The sequence below is a fragment of the Apium graveolens genome, chromosome 8 (assembly GCF_009905375.1).
Source record: "Apium graveolens cultivar Ventura chromosome 8, ASM990537v1, whole genome shotgun sequence".
Taxonomy (NCBI): domain Eukaryota; kingdom Viridiplantae; phylum Streptophyta; class Magnoliopsida; order Apiales; family Apiaceae; genus Apium; species Apium graveolens.
The window spans coordinates 234,819,254-234,835,813 of record NC_133654.1 but is presented as its reverse complement, the minus strand read 5'-3'; positions in this window follow the sequence as shown (position 1 = coordinate 234,835,813).

The following is a 16,560-nucleotide window of genomic DNA, read 5'->3' as shown; positions in this document are numbered from 1 at the left end:
AGAGACATTCATTTTGAGTGGCTTTTCTGGTTCTTACACCACTATCAGGATTTCCAATGATTAAGTCAGATGTGTGTGACTTAGACCATTTTCTTGCAGATGGGAATTGACTCATTGAACTAGAACCTCCCCTTAATCCATGAACTATCTAGTATCTCTTTGACTTGTACCACTATCATTTCCTGATGCTCCCCCTGAATCGGTATTTCCAGTGCTATCAGTATTTAACCCATCAGAATTTGAGGAATCAGAATCTGATGAATTATTTACTGATGTTCCTTGAGTTGAATCACTTGTAGAAGACTCATGATGTGAATCATGTTGCTCCCTCAACATGTGCTTTAGTATTTGCAGAATTTCCACTGTCATGTGGATCATCAGAGTTTAGAGTGATATCAGGATTTGTCAGAATATCAGGATTTAACTGTTCAGCATATGGTACTTCATTTTTAAATCTTAACTCATCAAGGTTATTTGTATTTTCTAGACATGTGATTTTCTTATCATCAAAAGATACATTTATAGACTCTATGACTGTCTTTGTTCTCGGATTATACACTCTGAAAACTTTTGTTGAAAGTCGATAACCAACAAAAATGCCTTCATCAGCTTTTAGATCAAATTTAGTGAGCTGTTCTGGATAAGTTTTGAGAACAAAACACTAGTAGCCAAAAATGTTAAAGTACTTCAAATTTGGCTTCTTTCCCTTCACCATCTCAAATGGTATTTTTCCATGCCTATTGATCAATGTTGCATTTTGTGTGAAACAAGCAGTTTGCACAGCCTCGGCCCAGAAGTAGGTAGGAAATCTTGCTTCCTCTAGCATGCTTCTTGCAGCTTCTATGAGAGTTCTATTCTTTCTTTCAACAACTCCATTTTGTTATGGAGTTCCTGCAGGGGCAGAAAATTATTTTTTATCTTCTTGTATTTGCAGAACTCTTCCATAGAACTGTTCTTAAATTCAGTTCCATTATCACTTCTAATGATCTTCACTTTGTATGTTGATCCTTTTTCCATCTCTCTGACATGATCAAGAAGAATGGATGGAGATTCATCCTTGGTGTGCAGAAAATACGCTCATGTGTATCTTGTATATTCATCAACAATTACAACTACATACCTCTTCTTGGCAATTGACATACCATTTACTGGTCCAAAGAGATCAATATGAAGTAGATGATATGGTTCAAGAATAGAGGATTCCGTTTTACTCTTGAAAGATATTTTCTTTTGCTTGGCTTTCTGGCATGAGTCACATAAGCCATCAGGAGTAAATACTGCACTGGGAAATCCTCTCACAAGATCTTTCCTCACAAGTTCATTGATATTGTTGAAATTGAGATGAGAAAGTCTTATATGCCATTTCCAGCTGTCTTCCATAGATGCTCTACTAAGTAGACAAACTTCTGATCCATTAGTATTTATGGAGACCCTGGCTTCATATAAGTTACCATGTCTTACACCAGTCATTGCAATCTTACCATCAGACTTACTGACAATTTTACAATGTTCCTCATAAAAGTTCACATGGTAACCTCTGTCACGGATCTGACTCACACTAATCAAATTATGCTTGAGTCCTGCAACCAGAGTTGTATCATCAATGATGACATTCCCAAGTTTGATTTTTCCATATCCCAAAATTTTTCCTCAGTTGTCATCTCCATAAGAAATACTTGGGTCAACCTTCTCCTCAAACTCTGATAGTAGGGATTTATAACCAGTCATATGTCCTGAGCATCCACTGTCCAAGACTAGAGAATGTTAGATATATTTGAGATGTCATGTCTAATATCTTTCATGTTTAGTTTTTAGATCTTAACAAACAGGAAATATCAGTACTTACTGGAATCAGTACTTACTGGAAGTCAGAACTTAAGGATATCAGAACATAGGTTATCAGAAGATAGATATCAGAACTTAAGTACGGGAGGACTTACAGTTAAGGAAGGAAGCTGATTTACAGGAAAGAAGATCGAGACTAATACAAAAGAGGATATGCATGGAAAGAGTTAGAGGACTGAAAGAATTATATAAGATATCTGATTGATATATTTTAGGAGACAGAATTATATTCCATATCAATTAGAAGTTATCTTGTAACTGTGTACTATATAAACACAGACATAGGTTTTCACTATATGTGTTATCATTATCGAGAAGATTATATATTGTAACCTAGCAGCTCTCGTGATATTTATTCATCACTGAGAGAGAACAGTTCCATTATAACAGAGTTTATTATATTGAATATATATGTTTACTGTTACTTGTGTTCGATATCGATTTGAGACACTGTATTCAACCCCCTTCTACAGTGTTGTGTGACCTAACAATTGGTATCAGAGCTTATCTGTTAACACACATACAGTAAAGATCCAAAACAATCATGTCTGAAGAAGCAGAAACTCCAACCAAGCCCACTAAAACTGAAGAAACTCAAAAGACTCAAACCCACAGTCAATATGAGACTATTAGGGTTCCCATACTGAGACCTTCTGAGTATCCCATATGGAAAGTGAAGATGGCTATGTTTTTGGAAGCTACAGATCCAGAATACCTTGACAGAATTAATGAAGGACCACATAAGCCAACCAAGCTCTCTGTTGTAGTTGCAGATCAGCCAGCAAAGACCATACCAAAAGAGAAAAGTGAGTATACAGATGAAGATATCTCATCCATTGCCAAGGATGCAAAGGTAATGCATTTGCTGCATAGTGCCATTGATAATGTCATGTCAAATAGGGTAATTCATTGCAAGACTGCAAAGGAGATATGGGATGCTTTGGACACAAGATGCAAGGGAACTGATGCAAACAAGAAGAACAGGAGGACTATACTCACTCAAGAGTATGAGCACTTTGACTCAAAAGCTGATGAGTCATTAACTGACTTATAAGACAGGTTTTTCAAACTCTTGAATGATCTGTTACTGGTGGACAAGGAATATGATCTTGAAGATTCAAATCTAAAATTCCTTTTAGCTCTTCCTGAAAGTCGGGATTTGAAGTCTACTACTATAAGAGACGACTATGCTCTTGATGAAACTACTCTTGATGAAATTTATGGTATGCTCAAGACTTATGAACTTGAGATAGATCAAAGGAGCAAGAGGCATGGGAAAAAGTCAAGGACAATTGCTCTTAAAGCTGAGGAGGAATCCCCCAAAGTGGTTGTCTCAAAGAAAGGGTTCAGAAAGTATGAAGGCAAAAATGCAAAGTCTGACATAGGAGACAACTCAAATGTCAAATGCTATAATTATGGTGAAAGAGGCCACATATCTCCTGACTGCAAGAAAGGAAAGAATGACAAAGGCAAGGCACTTATCACAAAGAAGAAAAGTTGGATAGACTCTTCAGATTCTGAAGATGAGGTGAATTATGCTTTAATGGCAAATGCTGATGGCAGCCCTGAAACTGCTGAATTAAAGGTACCTCAAACAACTTATGCCTTTCATACTGATGATATTACTGAGTTGAGACTATATCTTAAAACCATATTTATTAGCTACAGAGATCAAACTTTAACATGTGAAAGATTAACTTCTGAAAATCTTGCTTTTAAGAAAAAGAATGATTATTTAGAAAAAGAGTTAGTTATGTTCCATCAAACTCAAAAAGAAAGAGATGATGCTTTTTATGTTAGAGATGAAGTGCTAAAATTGAATCAATCTCTAAAAACTGAGTTAGAAAAAGAAAAAGAGATTATTAGGACTTGGACTAACTCTGGCAGAACAACTCAGAATTTATTAAGTAGTGGAAACTGGAAAGAGGGTTTAGGTTATGGAGATGATAAAAGTGAAAAAGGAACTGAACAAATTGAGCCTATTGTTGTTAAACAGACTGTTAAGCCAAAGGTAAATCCTGTTAAGTTTGTAGCTAAAACTGTAAAGTCTGATTCTGAAAAGATGAAAGAGTCTGTAGTAGAAGTTAAGGAAAAGTCAACTTCTGACAAATTAGAACAGGATAAACAAGCTGAAGTTAACATAGGCTTAATGACTAAGAAGCAGGTTAAGCATAAGCTGAAAGAAATAAGGAATGTCAACAAGGTAAAGGCAGCTAGGGAAAATAGGAATGGAAAGGAAGGTGTGAATAAAAGCAATAATTATATGCATGTTCCTAATGCTCCTAGAAAGAAATGTTATAACTGTGGAAACTCTAACCATCTTGCTTCTTTTTGCAGCAAGAATAAGAATATAAACTTTTTACCTCATAAGTCAGGAGTTAAGAGTCAGTCTGTTAGGTTTAAGCCACAAAATCCTTATTTTCATTGTGGTAGTTTATGGCATTCCATTTATACTTTTAAGGAATATCATAGTTTGTACTATGATTATTATCAAATAAAACCTTCTTTGAAGAAAGTTACTTTAATTCCTTCTAGTGTAAAATCTGATGCAAAGTCTGATATAAGTTCTGATAAACAACATGTTAGCATAAACTCTGATATTAAATCCACTGCAAATGCTAACAAACTTAAAAAGGCCAAAGGATCCAAGCAAGTCTGGGTCCTTAAAACTAACCATTAGTGGTCTTTGTGATTGCAGGGGAACAGAAAAAACATCCTAGTACTGGATAGTAGAAGTTCAGGACATATGACTGGAAATAAAGCCCTGCTCTCAGACTTTGTGGAGAAAGCTGGCCCAGGAGTTTCTTATGGAGATGGCAATATGGGAAAAACTCTGGGATATGGCAATATTAATCTTGGGAATGTCATCATTGAAACAGTAGCTCTTGTCTCAGGATTTAAACACAATCTGTTGAGTGTGATTTAAATCTGTAACAGAGGTTATCATGTGGATTTTTTTGAAGAACACTGTGAAGTTGTAAGCAATTCTATAGGCAAAGTGGTTCTCAAAGGTTACAGGCATGGTAACATTTATGAAGCCAGACTTTCAACAAGTTCTGATGGTTCTGCAATCTGTCTGTTGAGTAGAGCATCAATTGAAGAAAGCTAGAATTGGCATAAAAGACTCTCTCATTTAAACTTTAACAACATAAATGAGCTTGTAAAGAAAGATCTTGTGAGAGGACTACCAAAATCAGTATTTGCTCCTGATGGCCTTTGTGATTCATGTCAAAAGGCAAAACAAAGAAAATCTTCTTTCAAGAGCAAAACTGAGTCATTAATTCTTGAGCCTTATCACCTACTACATGTTGATCTATTTGGTCCGGTAAATGTCATGTCTCTTGCAAAGAAGCAATATGCTATGGTTATAGTTGATGAGTTCACAAGGTACACATGGGTGTATTTCTTGCACAGGAAGAATGAAACTGCATCAACTCTAACTGATCATGTCAGACAGCTGGTTATGTTGGTCAAAGATTCTGTTAAAATTATAAGAAGTGATAATGGCACTGAGTTCAAGAATTCAATCATGAAAGAGTTCTGCAAAGAGTATAGAATCAAATAGGAATTTTCTGCACCTAGAACTCCACAGCAAAATGGAGTTGTAGAAAGAAAGAACAGGACTCTCATTGAAGCTGCATGAACTATGTTTGATGAAGCAAAGCTGCCAACCTACTTTTAGGCTGAAGCTGTGCAGACTGCTTGTTTTACACAGAATGCTACACTCATAAACAAGCAAGGAAAAACACCATATGAGATGGTGAAGAAAAAGAATCCAAATCTGAAATACTTTCATGTATTTGAATGTAAGTGTTTTGTTTTTGAGACTCATCCTGAACAGCTTTCAAAATTTGATCTAAAAGCTGATGAAGGAATTTTTGTTGGATATTCACTTTCCACAAAAGCCTTCAGAGTCTACAATTTAAGAACAAGGGTGGTCATGGAATCTATCAATGTATCTATTGATGATAAGAAGCTTACTGGACTTGAAGATTTCAATGATCACGATCAGCTGAGATTTAAAAATGAAGACTTAAATTCTGATTCTATAAATTCTGATGACTTATACTCTGATCCTGTAAGTACTGATGTCATTGAATCTGTGGTAACAACTCCAAAGGAAAATGCACCTGTCCAGGGGGAGCAAGCTGAAGATCCTACCACATCTCAAGACTCTCAAGAAGCATCAGAACCTGTCACTGGCTCTTCAAGTTCTGATTCATCTAGTTCTGATGAGCCAAATTCTGATAATTCTGGAAACTCTGATACTTCAAATCCTGAAGGATCCAAGTCAAATTCTGAAGTCTCAAAGAGCATAACTACAGGGGAGCATCAGAAAATGCTGATGGAGACATCATGGATCATGAGGGAGGATCCAGTTCTAGAAGTCAACTTCAATCTGCAAGGAAGTGGACCAAATCACATACACCTGACTTAATAATTGGAGATCCTGAAGCAGGTGTCGAAACTAGAACTACAACATCAAATGAATGTCTCTATTATTTTTTTCTATCTTAGACTGAACCAAAGAAAGTGGAAGAAGCTCTTCAAGATACTGATTGGGTGCAAGCAATGCTTGAAGAGTTAAATAAATTTCAAAGAAATAAAGTCTGGACCCTAGTGCCAAGACCAAAGAACAGATCAGTTGTTGGCACAAAGTGGGTGTTCAGAAATAAAACTGCAGTGATGGTATAATTACAAGAAATAAAGCAAGGCTGGTTGCTATGGGTTACTCTCAACAGGAGGGTATTGATTATGATAAAACATTTGCACCAGTTGCTAGATTAGAAGCCATAAGAATCTTTTTGGCTTATGCTGCTCATAAAAAGTTTAAAGTCTTTTAAATGGATGTAAAAAGTGCTTTTCTCAATGGAGAATTGGAAGAAGAGGTGTATGTTGAACAACCTCCAGGCTTTGTAGATTCAAAATTTCCAAATCATGTCTACAGGCTTGACAAAGCACTTTATGGCCTTAAGCAAACTCCTAGAGCATGGTATGAGACTTTAGCTCAATTCCTTCTGGAAAGTGGATTTCACAGAGGTACAATTGATAAAATATTGTTCTACCTCAACCATGGAAAGGAATTACTTTTGGTACAGATATATATTGATGATATCATATTTAGTTCTACAAATGCCAATCTCTGTGAGAGGTTTGTAAAGCTAATGCAGTTAAGATATCAAATGAGTATGATGGGAGAACTCAGCTATTTTCTGGGACTTCAAGTCAAGCAAAATGAAGAAGGTACTTTTATCTGTCAATCCTAGTACACAGAAATTTACTGAAGAAATTTGGAATGCAAGATTGTTCAACTGCATCCACTCCCATGGCCACTGCAACCAAGTTAGATAAAGATACTGGTTCATCAGTAGATATTACTTACTATAGAAGTATGATTGGCTCTTTACTCTATTTAACTACAAGTAGACCTGATATCATGTATGTTACCTGTCTTTGTGCAAGATTTCAGGCTGATCCAAGAGAACCTCACTTAATAGCTGTGAAAAGAATTTTCAAGTACCTTAAGGGTACAGATGATCTGGGATTGTGGTATCCTAGAGAATCAGATTTTAAGCTAATAGGTTACTCAGATGCAGATTTTGCAGGATGCAAAATAGACAGGAAAAGCCAGTTCTTCAAAATATGATGGCCAGTCTGGGGTATGAAAAGACATTGGCAAAGCTGGGTCAATTGAAGAGACCTTACATAAGGAGGGAATGGAGTTTCTTCTTTGACTGCATTATAAAGGCCTTCGCCAACAAATGTTCTAATTTCGATACAATCCCCATACTCAGTCAACAAATCGGGTATGCTCTCATTAATCAAACTGATTTTGATTATGCAAGTGTTGTTTTAGGATTTATTGGGGATAGGATGACAGAAGATAGGAATACTGTCTATTTTGCTAGATTCTGTCAGCTTATTTATAGTGTTTGTTGTTCTGATAAGAACCAATTAGCTAGTGAATCAATTTCACCATTTAGACTAGCTAAAATAGCTTTTAATGACTTATTATCTACTGATAATAAGAAGGTTGTGTTAAGATCCCTACAAATTCCTTTATTTGTCAAACAAGCCTTAATAACCTATGATCTAGTTACATACACTACACTATATCCTGATGTTCAACCATCTGAACCTCAATCATCAGCACCTACCACCACTACCCAAACACCTCAAACTTCTCAACCACAACCAAAATCTACCATCAGCACATCTTTCAAACCATCAACTCAATCATCTCAACCTGAATCATCAGCACATACCATCAGATCTTCATCTTCCAGACCAAAGAGGACAAAGTTTGTTCCTCAACCTCCACAAAAGATAAGGAAGATGATTCTCAGAGATGAATTTGATAGTGATGAGGACACATTTGAAGCACAGGTTCATGCATCATAACCTGTGACAGTCGGAGCTGAGAATTTTACTTCTCATAAAGAAACTGCAGCTCAAAGTTCTAATACTTTGAAGAGGAAATTTGTAAGTTCTGAAGCTGCTAAAGCAACTCCTTCACTGGAAAGGAGACTAAAGAAAATGAGGGCAGAAAGGTACAAGGCCAAGCCTATATCTGAGGATTCAACTGAAGCTGAGAAAGGGGATCAAGAATCTCTGATCTCATCAGAACCTGTGGTAATTGAAGCTCTGACATTCCCTACTCAAGCTTAGGATACTGTGTCAACACCTTCTGTATCTCCTATTAAAGCTACAGATGATGCTGAAGAACAAGCTACAACTTCTGAAATAGATATTCATAATCTGAATATACCAACTGTTCTTTATCTGGAAACTCCATCTACAGAAGCTCATCCATCTACAGTCAACTCTCCAATCTTAGATGCTGAGAGACCATCTACACCAACCATACCAGCTCTGGAGATAAATTTTGATGCTCAGAATTTAGATAATGTTATTCCTGAATCTCCAGTTGCTTCATATAATATTGTGCTGTCAGAGCATAATGAGTCTTCCTCAAGTTCTGAAGACAGTGTTTCTGTTGAGACTCCAGTTCCCATACTAGGCAAGGAAGCATTGGTGAAGAAATTTGTTAAAAAGGAAGCACCTATTCCTTGGGAGGATCCTCACAGAAGTGTGGAGTGGACCAAGAAGTGGAATGAATCATATTTTATTCCAAGCCCTAAAATTATTGCTAAAGCTGATGAGTTGCTCACAAATGATGATTTCAAGACACAACTCAAGATCACAGCTCTGTCTACCAAACATCTTCAAGGTCTACATTCTTCTACTCGTGAAAAGGTTGATACACTAAAGGAACATGCTGATAAGCTAGTTCTACAGATCTTGACAAGAATAGGTATATCAGACCTACTCTTGAGAAAGTTGAAGCCATTGAGAAGATTCAAGAGAAGCAACAGGCCCAAATTGATGAGCTTCTGGCTAACCAAGCTTCTCAGAAAGCTCAAATGGATGAAATCCAATCTTCAGTTGAACTTCTTCTCTCTCTCTTACTTCCTGATGATTCCAAAAAGGGGAGAAGGTAGTTAAGTCCAAATGCTCACCTACTCAAATACTGAAGAAAAATGATGATAAAGGTGATGACCAGGGACACTCTGATAAGAGCAGAGGTCAAGGAAAAGTTCAAGGAAAATCTTCACCAGAAAGTAAATTCTGATGTTATCAAATCTTCTACACAGAACAAGTCAAAATCTGATAAACAAAGTCTGATGTCAAGTTCTGATATTCTGATTCAGTCGGGATCTAAAGACTCTCAGAAGTTTTTACAAACTCTGAAGCTAAAAGGGAAGTAGACTACTGTTTATTACAAAGATCCTAAAATCCAGACACTTGATGAGGAGATAACTAGAAGATTATTTCTGAAACAAAATCCAGGAGTGGATTTGGAAACTCTCAAGGAGGAAGAAGCTAGATTTGCAGCTGAGAAGACAAATCTTAAGTCTAAAGCTTTTGATGCAAAGAAACCTCCAAGGCCTAAGGAAAAAGGCATTGTGATCAGGGAAAAGTCAAATTCAGAGACTTCAAAGTCCAAGACTAGATCACAAACTGAGATTGATCCTAAGTCAAAAGGAAAACAAAAGGTAGGTGAACCTTTAAAGATTGAGAAAAAGATAAGTTCTTATGTTCCAGTCTATCAAACTATAATGCATGATGATGATTTGATAGAAGATGAAACTGTTCAAATTCTGAAGAGAAGAAAGATAATTGAAGAATCTAAAACAACCTCTAACACTGCTCAAGTTGTTCAGAATGAAGAACAGAAAGTTATAGAAGAAACAACAAATTCTGATCAAGTTGATTTGAAAAAGATGACAATTGCTGATAGGAAGAAGCTGTTATGGAGAGAATCTACTCCAGTTGAACCAAAAACCAATCTTATGATTAATCAACTCGCAACATTTGGGTTGAGAGCCAAGCAACCTAGAGATAGAGCTGGATTAGGTTCTGATAAAGAGAAGATACAAACAAGACTAGAAGTTACTCTAAGAGATCCTTTCATATTAATAGACAAACCATATGAACAAATCAAACAAAAGCACCTTGACAAAGTGATGTCTGCTTAAATTGTGATAGATGCTCATGATAAGGATAATCTAAAGGAGAAATTGATCTTATTTCTCAATGATGGATTAACTTACAGACTAGCTGATACTGATGTGCTAAAAAAGTCTGTTAGAGAGCTTCAACATATTCACTATCTTCTGGAAGTAAAATCTGATATTACAAGAAGATGGTCAGAATACATTTTGAAGGCTATAAGAGATCTACTTAGAATATCTGGTACAAAGACTTCTCAGTATATACCAATGATTACTGAAGGTGATGGAAGAGAAATTCCTATGCTGAAGAACTCTGCTAAAGTTGAAGTTATTCTGAAAGGAAGATGCTTATGTTATAATGAAAACTCTTCACATCCTAGAGTTATCAGACTTGGTGATGGACTTGAAAGAACATCAATTCAAGCTCTCAGAACAGCCATTTATCAAATTGGTGACAGTAAAGATGAAGAACTGATGCAGGTCAAAGCACAATTAGTTGAAGTTCTGAGAAAAGCTGAATATAAGTTGGTAAAAGATTTTGTTAAGAATCATTATGGATTCAGAATGATCCAGTGATATTGGTAAAGCTACAAGGACTGTAAGTTGTAGTTAATAGTCTTATTAAACTCTTATTGCATTTGAACTTAAATGTTTTTGACATCATCAAATCTATTAACTTGTATATTTTGCATAATTTATAAGTTGGGGGAGATTGTTAGATATATTTAAGATGTCATGTCTAATATATTTCATGTTTAGTTTTCAGATCTTAACAAACAGGAAATACCAGTACTTACTGGAATCAGTACTTACTAGAAGTCAGAACTTAAGGATATCAGAATTAGGTTATCAGAAAATAGATATCAGAACTTAAGTACGGGAGGACTTACAGTTAAGGAAGGAAGCTGATTTACAGGAAAGAAGATCGAGACTAATACAAAAGAGGATATGAATGGAAAGAGTTAGAGGACTGAAAGAATTGTATAAGATATCTGATTGATATATTTTAGGAGACAGAATTATATTCCATATCAATTAGAAGTTATCTTGTAACTGTGTACTATATAAACACAGACAAAGGTTTACACTATATGTGTTATCATTATCGAGAAGATCATACATTGTAACCTAGCAGCTCTCGTGATATTTGTTCATCACTGAGAGAGAACAGTTCCATTGTAATAGAGTTTATTATATTGAATATATCTTTTTACTATTACTTGTGTTTAAAATCGATTTGATTGTATTAAATACTGTATTCAACCCCCTTCTATACTGTTGTGTGACCTAACAGAGAATTTCTCCTGTTACCCTACAATCAGTATTTAAATCAATTAGTATTTTTAAGGACCCAGACTTGCTTGGATCCTTTGGCCTTTTTAAGTTGGTTAACATATGCAGTAGAAGACTTCATATCAGAGTTTATGTTAACATTCTTACAATCATTATTTACACATGCAGAAATAGATTTTGCTTTATTTAAAGAGGGTTTCAATTTATAATAATCATAGTATAAGTTGTGATACTCTTTACATGTATAAATAGAATGCCACACACTACCACAATAAAAACAAGGATTCTGTGGTTTATATCTAACTGTTCTATTCCTAAACTCTGATTTGGGAGGAACAATATTTATCTCTTTATTCTTCCTGCAAGAATTAGTAAGATGATTAGTACTACCACAGTTCAAGCATGTCTTTCTAGGTGCATTGGGAGTAATTTTATAAGTACCATTTTCATTAACATCTACTTTACCATTCCTGTTTTTCCTAGGCTTTTTTTCCTTGTCTTTCATGTGTAATTCCTTCAGCTTTTTCTTAAGTAGTTTCTGAGTCATTAAACCAATATTTACTGATCTTGTGTGAACTTGTTCACTCTTATCGGTATTTAAGTTTGATTTAGGTGCTGAGGTTGAACCTACCTCATAAACTGACTTAACAACATCAACACTTGAATTAAACTTAATGGGCTTAAACTGAACTTTGTTTAGTATAACCTTATTATCAGTATTTATTGGTTTAACCTTCTCAGTTTCTTTTCCATTTTTCTTATCAAAATTAGATCTATTTGTATATCCTAATCCTGATCCCCAACAGCCATTCTCTAAAATTTCCTGAGTTGTTTTTCCTGAGTTAGTCCAAAGCTTATAACATCTCTTTCTTTAGCTAACTCCTTTTCTAGATAAGCATGCATTTCTAACAGTTTCTCTTTAAAATAAACAACATTATCTCTTTCTTTATAAATTTCTAGCATGGAAAGTAACTCAATTTCTAGGTGATCATTCCTTTTCTTTAACTCAAAGTTTTCACTCTTGATTCTATTATTATCTAAAGTTTGATCCCTATAACTAACATGCATAGATTTAAGAAACAATCTTAATTCAGAGATATCATCAGTATCGAAAGCAAGTGTGGTTTAATGTACCTTTAATTCAGAAGTGTTATCCTCAGTGTCAGCATTTTCCATGAGAACATAGTTGACTTTATCATCTGATTCTGATGTATCATCCCAGTTCTTTTTCTTTGTGATCAAGGCATGTTTCTTCTCATTCTTTGGTTTTCTGCAGTCATCTGCAAAGTGTCCACCTCCATCACAGTTATAGCACCTTTCCTTTGACTTATCAAATTTTCCAGACTTTGATTCCTTCCAATCAGTATTTCTTCTGTCATTCCTCTTATCAGAGTTTGAGGAACTATAACCCTTTATGGAAAACCTTTTCCCTTTCTTGAAGTTCTTGTAGGCCATCTTCTTGAAGTTTTTAACCAAAAGAGCCGCCATCTGCTCAATATCTTCATCATGATCATTTTCAGTATCTAATTCACTATTAGAGTTTGAGTCATCATCAGAGTTTGATGACTCAGTATCAGACTTTGCAATCATAGCCTTTCCTTTGGAGTGGCCTTTTCTTATAGCTTTCTCCTTTGGCTTCTCTTCAACTTTGAGAGCAACCTGTCTTGCTTTTGGTCCTTTCCTCTTGTTTCTTTGCTCCATCTCCAGTTTATGAGTCTTCAACATGCCTTAGATCTCATTTAGGGATACATCATCTAATTCATAATTATCCCTGGTTGATGTGACTTTTACGTCCCACTTTTCTGGGAGTGCAAGAAGGAAATTCAAGTTAGAGTCTTCAAGATCATATTCTTTATCAACCAGAGACAGGTCATTGATTAACTTTTAAAACCTGTCATAGATTTCAATCAAGGACTCATCAGATCTTGAGTCAAAGTGTTCGTACTATTGAGTGAGTATTGTCCTTTTATTCTTCTTGATAACAGTAGTTCCTTGACAATTAACTTCCAAGGTGTCCCAAATTTCTTTGGTAGTTTTACATCCAATTACTTTGTTAGATATAACACTGTCAAGACTGCTGTGAAGAATATGTCTTACTTTTGCATCTTTTTAATAATGGATGAAAGATCCTCAGGAGAATAGTCCTTCTTATCTTTATCAACCATCTTTTCTTCTTGGCAGCAACAACAACAGCTAGTTTCATTGGCTTGTGTGGACCATCATAAATTCTGCTCAGATATTCAGGATTTGTTGCTTCCAGACACATAACCATCTTTACTTTCCAGATTGAATACTCATGAATCTTCAATATTGGAACTTTGATAGCCTCATATGCACTCATATTATGATTGATGGATTGATTGACTAGTACAATTGGATTCAATAAAGATTAGACATGACATTAGCTAATCAAGACTTGAGAGCATTATTTACTACAACATATATGCGAGTGATGGATATGTCGATATCATGTATTTGTCGTTGTAATTATAACTTCATAAATAGGTGTATATTTCTATAAGACAACAGTTTCGGTTTAAAAATGCATTACTTAAGTAGTGTGATGGTAAGAACGTGTTGAAAGATGGTTGGAAAGTGTAGTGGAACTTGAGATAACAGGGAAAATAAAATTTTAAGGACTTAAGTTACAAGAGTGGAGAGGGGGCATTAGTACTGAATAAGGCAGAAGATCATGTGTTGTAGTGATCGTTTAAGAAGATTGAGATCTAAAAGAGATCATGGAATTCAAGTTTCAAATGTAGTAGGGTGGGGGTATAATTTTTTTTTTTGGAAAAATAAGAGATTTATTAGAAATAATGTGCAAAGCAATTTTGGCCACGAGAGGAGAACCAAAATACACATTTGTTCCATAAATATGCATCGAGAAGGAGGAGGACAAATTTGTTACAAAGAATAAAGGATGTGAATGGGGAATGTCGTGAAACAACAGAGGAGATACATGAGGTAATCGAGGATTATTTTTCAACATTTTTTAGAGCATAGTCATTGAATGGAATATTGCAGAAAGGTAGAGACAATGACACAAATATTTAGCAGAATAATCTGAAGTTGATAGCTGAGATCACAACAGAAAAGGTTAAAAAGGTTATTTCAATGCATCCGGACAAGTCCTCATGTCCAGGTTGATTGAATCCTTCTTTTTTCCAATCATTTTGGAGCGTGGTGGCAAAAAATACAGTTCATTTTTTCCCGAAGTTTTTGCACATAGGAGAATTGAAGTGAATGTGCCTTAAAAAATGGTAGACCTACTTCCGATTTTGTTATGCGACGTGTTGGTGCGAAGTTTATCCAATGTAAAATAGAATAAAAACGTTTCTAAGGTCGATTATATCATATAAACAAAGTGTGTTCATTGAAGGACGATTACTTATGGACAATGCACTTATTGTATTTGAGGTAATCTCTATATGAAAAAATATACACAAGGAAAAATCACAGAAAAAGATAATTGATCTCTCGAATCGAATAAGATCCGCTTGAGTCGAATACGAAAAGCCTTGTACTACGATAATTTGGATCTAAAAAAAACAAAATAAACTAAATGGGTAGAAATTATTCCCAAAGAGGAAGTTTATTGAATAAAAAAAACAGGTCTCTCTACTAGTAGAAGCCCTGCCGACTATGTTGATAATTAAGGGCAGGGTTTTGATCATCTGATGGAAAATGACTTTCACGTTCAGGTTGAAGAGCATTTTTTTTGTTAGAATTTGTCGTTCCCTTTCGTGTGAATTCCCCAGCGGAAAATTAAAAACCACCCCTATTTGTGGTAGGCAGGAAACAATGTCCACCAGTTTCAGATAATGGAATGCTTCCCCCACAACCCGTGGGGACGCAGCGGGGGAAGGAAAATGCCTTCATCGCAGATGGTTCAGCCACGCCTGATGCCAAAGAATGATTGAGAAAAAGTGGCAGCCTAAGGAAAAAGAGAGCATATCACACTCCTCTTTTAACATTTTATTGTTGGATATGAAAATCAAACCCTTAATCTATATATTACATGAAACAGGGAGTAACAAGTCACAACCAATATTTAACGGCTTAATGACCTTTTAAGTTTTAAGATTTACATCAATATACTCATTTGCCCATGTATAGGGCTATTCACAAACTGAGTTGTTCGCGAACAAGCTCGGACTCGGCTCGGTAAGGGGTCAGTTCGGCTCGATTTGTTAAGAACTCGAGTTTGAACTCGAATACAAAAATATGTTCGTTAAGCAAACGAGCTCGAGCCGAAATTTTTGTATGCTCGGCTCGAACTCATTCGGCTCGAGCTCGGTTTAATAAACCTCGAAAAAATACAAATTTTCAGAATATTTTTACAATACATAACCATTTAGGTTAGATACATACATAGATATACAGACAGAGAGATGAGGACCACACAAGAATCTATTCCCACACATGACAACCAAATCGTCGCGATTAAAAACACACCCCATCAAGCCAATATCTTACAAACAACATCCCACTTCCATACACTTGTTGATAACCCCGAATTTGAAGACACACTTTTTTGATACAATTGTATGTAATGGGTGTCAGATTGTGTTTGTGTGTATTCGATAAGTAGTGTCTAATTGTGTTTGTGTGTCTATTTAATTGAAAATCTAGAGACTCTAGAGGAGGAAGGAGAGAAAATGACGACGAGAGGGGGGGGTCGAAGAGATGAGGACTGGACTGAGAGAAACATACATAATTTAGGTTTAGCTTTATTAATTATTGGGTTGGGCTTAAATTTGTGCTGGCCTTCAATCAGTTGGTTTATTAACAAGCTGTTTGGTTACGGCTTAAACTCGTCTAGTCTCGTATTTGTTCACAAACAAGCTCGTATTCGGCTCATTAGTTAACGAGTTCGATCTCGAACATATTTTTTTTGTTCGATAAG